This window comes from Cebus imitator, unplaced genomic scaffold (assembly GCF_001604975.1).
Source record: "Cebus imitator isolate Cc_AM_T3 unplaced genomic scaffold, Cebus_imitator-1.0 Scaffold275, whole genome shotgun sequence".
NCBI classification, from domain to species: Eukaryota; Metazoa; Chordata; class Mammalia; order Primates; family Cebidae; genus Cebus; species Cebus imitator.
In genome coordinates, this window is record NW_016107590.1 from 1,240,390 (window position 1) to 1,249,482 (window position 9,093).

The window sequence follows — 9,093 nt, forward strand, 5'->3', positions numbered from 1 at the left end:
CAGACTAGTGTTAAACTCCAGGCCTCAAACCATTCTCCCACCCCAGCCTCCTGAAGCACTAGGATTACAAGCATGAGCCACTGCATCTGGCCCAAAAGAGGCTTCTTATAAAAATAAAGGAACAACCAGAAAACAAGAAAGTGTTGCTAGAAATTAAAAATATGGCTAAGGTGCCTCATTAGCTCAGTTGGTAGCACTTCAGTCTCGTAAAAATATGGCTGCTAAAATCTTTTACCTGTAACACAAAGACTAAAAAATAAAATCAAGGAAATCTACCAAAATGATGAGTAAAAAGAAAGAAATCAGAAAATGAATGAAAAGTTAAAATCAGAGAATCAATAGAAGTGCTACACCCACCTAACAGAACTGTCAGAAGAAAACTGAAAAAAAAATGTGCAGGAGAAAATTATTAAACAAAACATAGGTGAAGCATGGATAAATACAATGTGGTATATACATGCAATGAATATTGTCCAGTCACAAAAAGGAAAGGAGCTACATGATACAACATGTATGAACCTTGACATTATGCTGAGTGAAAGAAACCAGACACAAAGGCCACATATTGTATGATTCCATTTATATGAAACATCCAGAATACGCAAAGCCATAGAGACAGAAAGTAAATCAGTGGTTTCCAGGGACTAGGGGAAAGGGGGAATGAGTGAGTGACTGCTGATGGGTGTGAGATTTCTTTTAGGGGTGATGAAAATATTCTGAAGCTAGATTGTGGTAATGGTTGCTCAGCTTTGTGAATGTACAAAACCATTTCTTTGTGTGCTTTAAAAGAGTGAATTTTATGGTGTGCAAATTATTTATTTTTAACTAAAAAAAAATAGTAGAAGAAAATCTCCAGGAACTCAAAATAAAAAGACTGAAGATTGAATATGAAGCAGAGTAAATATATAGATATCCTCAAATTCATTCTTATGGAATTAATCACTAAAAACGGGCAGAAAAAAAAGCTAAAGAGTGTCAAGAAAAAAGTTACAGAAAAATTAAAATTGGCATCGAACTTCTCATTTGCAGTATCACCAGAAGAAAATGAAACAATGCCTTTTTCACAGTTCTGTAGGAATCTGTTATTGACCAAATTAGGATAGGAAATCAGACACCTATGAAGATAATATGTATAAGAAAATTTTTTTCATTCAACAGTAGAATAACTAAGAAGCTGATGTCTTTGTGATGTACTGAAGAACACGTGTGTTTGTTCTCAACAAGAAAAATGTAAGATATTTGGCAATTTTGGATAAAAAAACAGTTTCAAGGACCACTGTGTAAATATGAACAACTGAAGTGTGGCATGATTTTGAAGAAATTGAGTGTGAAGAAAGAGAACCCATTTGATCTCAATGCCTAGAACATGCTTCTATGGCTAGTTTAGTGGCATAGGGATTATATTCTATTTTCTGGAGATTAAACCACTTAATTCTGCATTTAATTATATATAATGTCGTAAAAAAATCTGAAAAGTGACACTGATTTAAAGCTATAAATGCAACTGTAGAGGAAATAGTAGAAGATAAATTCTTTCAGAGTGAGGAAGGAATAGATACTGTCTAAATAATGTGTTCAGTATAGAAAAATACGCAAATTACCCTAAATCACAGTCCAACCATCAGAGGTCTGAAACAGAAGCAATTAAAAGTAGTTGCCTCTGAGGAGGGTACTGGGAGCTGCGAATAATAACCTGGCACTTGCTGTTTAACACCAGGATATGTTTTTCAACATTTTGCTTTACTATATGTATACATGACATGAATCTTTTTTAAGAGAGAAAGAACAATTCCCAAGCTTGCAAGATTGGCTGTATCATTAGAAATACTTCCAGCAGCAACATGCAGAAACCTTTACTAACAGTGGCTTGCGTCGTGACATTTGTTATTTGTTTAAACAGCAGTCTAGATGTAGGCGGAAGGAACTGACCACGGTTGGTTTGGTGGCTTGATGACATCAGCAAGGGCTCAATTTCTTCCCATCTGTCTGCCGTGCCACCCAAAGTTCTGGCTGTGGTCTCCACTCAAGAGCCCAACATAGCTGCTGGCTCCAGGAACCAGTTTTCTTACAGCCACATCCAATAACTGGAAGGAAATTACAGAAACAAAAAGGACTAACTTCTACATGATGATCACCTTTGATTTTCTTTTCCAGAAGCCACCATCCCTTCCTCCTCCAACCCATTCAGCTCCTTTCCGTCCTTCTCTTGCATTTCATTGGCCAGAATTAGGTCACCTCCTCACCTCTGAACCAATCACAGGGAATTTGTTCACCCAAATTGAAGCAGATCCATCATATCTCATCATCTGGAGCTGAGCACATTGCTCTCTGAACAAAATTGTTGTTCTTTGACAAAGAATAAGAGGGCTTTGACTGTGAGGTAGGCAATAACAGGGTCTACCAGGCTGACTGACTGACCGATTAACTAACCAGCTACCAACCCTTATGAGGAGACAAATACCTGTCAGAATCACAACGCCTGGAATCTCTCACAACAAAAGACTATACAATCCTGAGGCCTTAGGCCTATGTTAATTTAATGTGGATTAATCTTTTGAGATAGAACCATTAGTCATGTGTTGGCATCTGCAAATTAACACTGGCTTCTGGGGAGAAACTCTTGAGGAAAAAAAATTACACCACTGCATTTTTCAAAGTTTCAACATCAAAAATTTATCAAGTGTAAAAACCCAGTCTGTTTGATACTGTTAAAATCATTAATACTACAAATAGCTGCTAAAAACAAGGCACATCCGACAACCTGAAGGACTGGAAGAAGAGGCAAACATTCTCTTTTCTGAATTAAGAAAAGTTAGTTCCATCATTTGCATTTTCTCTCCCTCATATCATTTTATGTCTCTGGCACATTTCCTAAATCAAAGACTTTCCTGGGGATTCTATTTATCAGATAGGTATTGGCTTGCTTTTCAGCAACCCTATCATAGTTGATTTACTAATATATCCTGTAGACTTTCTACACAATCTATACAGCTAAGGCCCGTAGTGCCTCATAATTCCCACCTATTTTAAGTGAAAGACTTAATGCATAGATGGGATCTGACATATGAGTGCTGCTCACCAGTTCACTGTCAGAGCAGGTCTGAATAATTAGCACCAGCAGCTCTTCTTTGCAGATATTAATAGCTTGTATTATAAATGTCAAGCATAGCACAAAGATGCAACCAGAAAACCTCTGAAGGAAGGGAGCCCATAAATCAGGAAGGTTTCACTCTATTTTTCTTCCGTTTTACTATCAGAAAATAAACCCAGGGTGGTGAGATTTAAAATCCTGCCCACCTCTTATTTATTACTTAGTACGGGGCCTTTCCTGAAGCTGAAACCTGGAGGAAGGGCTGAGGGGGAGGAGACATCTCAGCTGGGGAGGGATAATGATGCATTCACGGGTGAGGGGTAAGTGGAAAACAAAACCTCACAGCAGCACTCACAGGCAGTTCTGTGCCCTTTACCCATGACACCGTGTTGTGTGCATTTGGGACTTAGAGGCCATGGGGTTGTAAAATACAGGCCATTGGAGGGGGTTGCTGATAAAAATCATAACCCCCTACCCTACTCAGTGAAGAAAATCATCTCTTTTATGGTTGGAGAACAAGTGTGAGAATGAATGTTGTAACGTAATGTTCATAAATTTTAATGAACTTCCTGAGGATGCCAAGCCCTAAATAAACGTCCCATTCAAACTAGGCTCTAGCTCTGTAGTTAGCAAGACTACATCCAGCCTCACCTCCCACAATAGGTATTACTCTTCCAACTGCAGTTACAGGGTCTCTAATTTAGAGATGAAGAAACCTGTACTTCTGAAAAAAACAAAAGCAAAAAATCATTCTATCCTAAGAACTTTGGCACTTTGGCTATTATAAGGTTCCCACTATATTTAGCTGAGGTCTGTTTCTCTGAAACCCCTTTTGGTTCATCCTATTTCCCCTTTTAAGCACCATGGAGTAATTTTACCTTTTTTTTTTTTTTTGGAAACAGGATCTCACTCTGTCTCCTAGGCTGGAGTACAGTGGCGGAATTAGGGCTCGCTGCAGGCTCAACCTCCTAGGTTCAATCAGTCCTCCCACCTCAGCCTTCTAAGTAGCTCAGACTACAGGTGCCACCATAACTGGATAATTTTTTTTAATTTTAGGTTTGGGGGTACATGTGAAGGTTTGTTACGTGCATAAACGTGTCACAGAGATTTGTTGAATATATTATTACATCACCTAGTTATTAAGCTCAGTACCCAATAGTTACCTTTTCTGCTCCTCTCCCTCCTCCCACTCTTCTACCTCTGATAGGCCCAGTGTCTGTTGTTTCCTTCTTTGTGTTCATAAGTTCTTATCATTTAGCTCCCACTTATATGTTAGAACATGCAGTATTTTATCTTCTGTTGCTGTGTTAGTTTGCTAAGGATGGTAGCCTCCAGCGCCATCCATGTTCCCACAAAAGACATGACCTCATTCTTTTTTTGTGACTGCATAAATTTTAATGAACTTCCATAGTATATATATACCACATTTTCTTTGTCCTGTCTCTCAGTGATGGGCATTTAGGTTGATTCCAAGTCTTTGCTATTGTGAATAGTGCTACAATAAACATTTGCATACATGTGTCTTTATAGTAGAATATGTTATATTCCTCTAGGGTATATACCCAGAGGATTTGCTAGTTCAAATGGTAGTTCTGGTTTTAGCTCTTTGAGGAATTGCCGTACTGCTTTCCATAATGGTTGAACTAATTTACACTCCTACTAACAATGTATAAGGGTTCCCTTTTCTCCACAACCTTGCCAGAGTCTGTGTGTGTGTGTGTTTTTTTTTTCCTAATAGCCATTCTGACTAGTGTGAAATGGTATCTCATTATGGTTTTGATTTGCATTTCTCTAATGATCAGTAATATTGAGCTTTTTAAAATATGCATCTTGGCCACATGTATGTCATCTTTTGCAAAGTTTCTGTTTATGTCCTTTGCCTACTTTTTAATGAGATTGTTTTTCTCTTCCACATTTGTTTAAGTTTCTTATAGATGCTAGATATTAGACCTTTGTCAGATACATAGTTTGCAAATATTTTCTCCCGTTCTGTAGGTTGTTTATGCACTCTGATGATAGTTTCTTTTGCTGTACAGAAGCTCTTTAATTAGGTCCCATTTGTCATTTTTTGCTTTTGTCGTGATTGCTTTTAGTGTCTTTGTCATAAAATCTTTGCGTGTTTCTAGGTCCAGGATGGTATTGCCTAGGTTGTCTTCTGTGTTTTTATAGTTTTGGGTTCTACATTTAAGTCTTTAATCCATCTTGAATTTATTTTTTATATGGCATAAGGAAGGGGTCCAGTTTCAATCTTTTGCATATGGAGATCCAGTTATCCCCGCCCCATTTATAGAATAGGGAATCTTTTCCCATTGCTTGTTTTTGTCAGCTTTGTCAAAGATCAGATGGTCATAGATGTATGGCCTTATTTTTGGGCTCTCTATTCTGTTCCACTGGTCTATATGCCTGTTTTGGTACCAGTACCATGCAGTTTTAGTCACTGTAGCCTTGCAGTGTAGTTTGAAGTTGAGTAATGTGATGCCTTCAGCTTTGTTCTTTTAGTTTAGTGTTGTCTTGGCTATTTGGTATTTTTGGTCCCATATGAATTTTAAAATAATTTTTTTGGCCGGGCACAGTGGCTCATGCCTGTAATCCCAGTACTTTGGGAGGCTGAGGTGGGCAAATCATGAGGTCAGGAGATCAAGACCATCTGGCCAACATGGTGAAACCCTATCTCTACTAAAAATACAAAACTTAGCCAGGCATGGTGGTGCATGCATCAGGAGACTGAGGCAGAATTGCTTGGACCCAGGAGGCGGAGGCTGCAATGAGCCAAGATTACACCACTGCACTCCAGCCTGTGCAACAGAGCAAGACTCCATCTTAAAAAGAAAGAAAAGTTTTTTCTAGTACTGTGATGAATGTTTTGGTAGTTTGATAGGAATAGCATTGAATCTGTAAATTACTTTGGGCAATATGGTCACTTTAATGATACTGATTCTTCCGATCCATGAGCATGGGATGTTTTTTCAAATTGTTTTTGTGCCTTCTCTGATTTTTTTGAGAAGTGTTTTGTAATTCTCACTGTAGAGATCTTTGACCTCCCTGGTTAGATGTATTCCTAGGTATTTTATCTTTTATGTGTGGCAATTGTGAATGGGATTTTGATTTCTGATTTGTCTCTCAGTTTGGTTGTTGTTACATAGAAAAGCTTGTGATTTTTGTACATTGATTTTGTATCCTGCAACTTTGCTGAAGTTGCTTATCATCTGAAGGAGCTTTTGGGTCAAGACTATGGAGTTTTCTAGATATAGAATCATGCCGTCTGCAAACAGAGATAGTTTGACTTCCTCTCTTCCTATTTGAATTCACTTTATTTCTTTCTCTTGCCTGATTGCTCTGGCTAGGACTTCCAATACTATGTTGAATAGGAGTAGGGAGAGAATGCATCCTTGTTTTGTGCCAGTTTTCAAGGAATGGAATGATTCCAGCTTTTGTCCATTCATTATAATGTTGGCTGTGGGTCTGTCATAGATGACTCTTCTTATTTTGAGGTATCTTCCTTCAAAAGCTAGTTTACTGAGAGTTTTTGACATGAAGGGATGTTGAATTTTATCAAAAGCCTTTTTTATGCATATTGAGATAATCATATGATATTTGTCTTTAGTTCTGTTTATGTGATGAATCACATTAATTGAGTTTCATATGTTGAGCCATCCAGGGATGAAGCCTACTTGATCATGTTGGATTTGCTTTTTGATGTGCTGCTGGATTTAGTTTGCCAGTATTTTAGTATATGTGCTGCCAAAGTGAGCACATTTGCCACTATTTTGTTGAGGATTTTTGCACCAATGTTCATCAAGGATGTTGGTCAGACGTTTTCTTTTTTTGTTGTGTCTATGCCAGGTTTTGGTGTCAAGATGATGCTGGCTTCAATGAATGAGTTAGGAAGAAGTCTCTCTTCCTTAATTTTTTGGAATAGTTTCTGTAGGAATGGTATCAGCTTTTCTTTGTACATCTGGTAAAATTCGGCTATGAATCCATCAGGTCCTGGGCTTTTGTTGGTGGTGGTAATTATGGTAAGCTATTTATTACAGATTCAATTTCAAAGTTCATTATTGATCTATTCAGGAAATCAATTTTTCTGGCCCAGACTTAGGAGGGTTAATTTCTGTATCTATCTTCTTTTTCTTCTGGAATTCCTTTGTGTAGTTGAAAATACTGCCTCAAACCTCCTGCACAGCAAGCTAACCAACCCTAGGTTCTTTCAGCATTCATCATGTGACAAAATTTCAATTCTTCCTCTCAGTAAGGCACGGCCTATCTGGCCCTCTTAAAGTAAATTTACCCAAACACGTAAAATACAATAGCAACAATAATAATCCTTATTAATTTTTTAGCACTTACTATGTGTCAGGTACTCTGCTAGGCACTTTATTTTTATCTTCTTATTTAAATCTTACAAAAACACTGTGCAGTAACTGTTTTTACACCCCCAATTTACCGATGAAGAAACTGAAACTCAAAAACATAAGGTGCTATCCTTACATGGTTCATATGAGGCACAGTCAGAATTGACTAGGACTGAAGTTCTTAGCTTCTGCTCCATCACCTGGAGCCAGAACTATCACTTCCCTACTATGAATATTGTGAAGGACTGAATTTACTCTTTTTGTTGGCTCTCAGGGTTTTCTTTCCCAATCTGTATCTTTAGCCCACACCTCTCTCTCGGGTTCTAGATTCTTATATCCAACTGCCTACTGGACACCAACCACTTGGACAACTGCTTGCCTCAAACTCAGCATGTTCAAAGCTGAATACATCACCTGCTCTCCCAAATGTGCTCCTCTCCTGCTGTTCCCCAAAGTCAGAAAATGGCTTTACAATCCACTCAGTTGTCTTAGGAGCAAAATCTGAGAATCACCCTCAAATCCTTCTCTTGCCTTTACATTCAAACCATGACCATATCCTTGATTTCTCTACTGTGTATTTTTCAGGTGTGTCCACTTCTTTCCATCTGCACTCTCACTAGAGAAGGTCACCAGTGTCTTTCAATGTCTTGCAATACCTCTTCACAGGTCACCAGGCATCTAGTTTTATATCTGTCCTGCCTTTCCCTCGTCTAAAGTGAAGCCAGTGGGAACCTTCCAAAATGAAAATCTGATTAAGTCACTTCCTTGCTTAAAACTTTTTTATGGTTTCCCAGCCCACGAAAATAGTATCCAATGTCTTTAAGTGCATTGCAAAATTCTTCAAGGCATCCCTCTCCAATCCTCCCAGTCCTCTCTCTCCAGTTTCAGCATTCATTATATACCCTATAACCTTTATGCCAGAGCTGTCATGAACCTTCTCCCATTCCTTCAGTGTTTTATGTCATTTTGCCTCCAGGTCTTTACACATACTGTTCCTTCTTATTGAAATATTCTTTCCTCTCCCCATTGCCTGGTAGATTAACTCCTCTTTATTCTTCAGCTGTCAGCCTTAATGTCACTCTCTCAAGGTGAATGTCCCTGAATTCTCTTATGCATTACATAGGATGCCATTGTATGTGTTGCGTTTTATTGTTATTTCTTATTTATTTGTTTCCATAAAGAAATGAATTGTGTCTGTTTTACTGCTCATTAAATCCTGGAATATCATTAAAGCACTAAACAAAGAAAGGGCTTGAAAAATATTTGTTGACCAATGCATGAAAGAATTAATGAATGAAGGAATTAACGAATGAAGGAATGAATGGCAGTTGAAATTCTGGTCAAACATGGTGCACATAAGCATGTCTTCTTCAACTTGTATGTGTGAACTTGACGTTTGGATTTCAAAGAGGATATCACATTTATCCCCCACTGACCTCCTTGTTGTAGGGTTCAGTAAATCTTTTCAGATTGCTGAGATGTTTTTGGATCCTCACTCTCTTACTTATTCTCTAGCATATTAGCTATCACTGCCAATTTCATGTTATCTGAAAACTTGATTAGCATATCTTCTATATCTTCATTAAGCAAGAACAAAGCCTAGTGACCCCCCACTAGATATCCATCTCTATTAATCAGCACCTTTTGAGTATG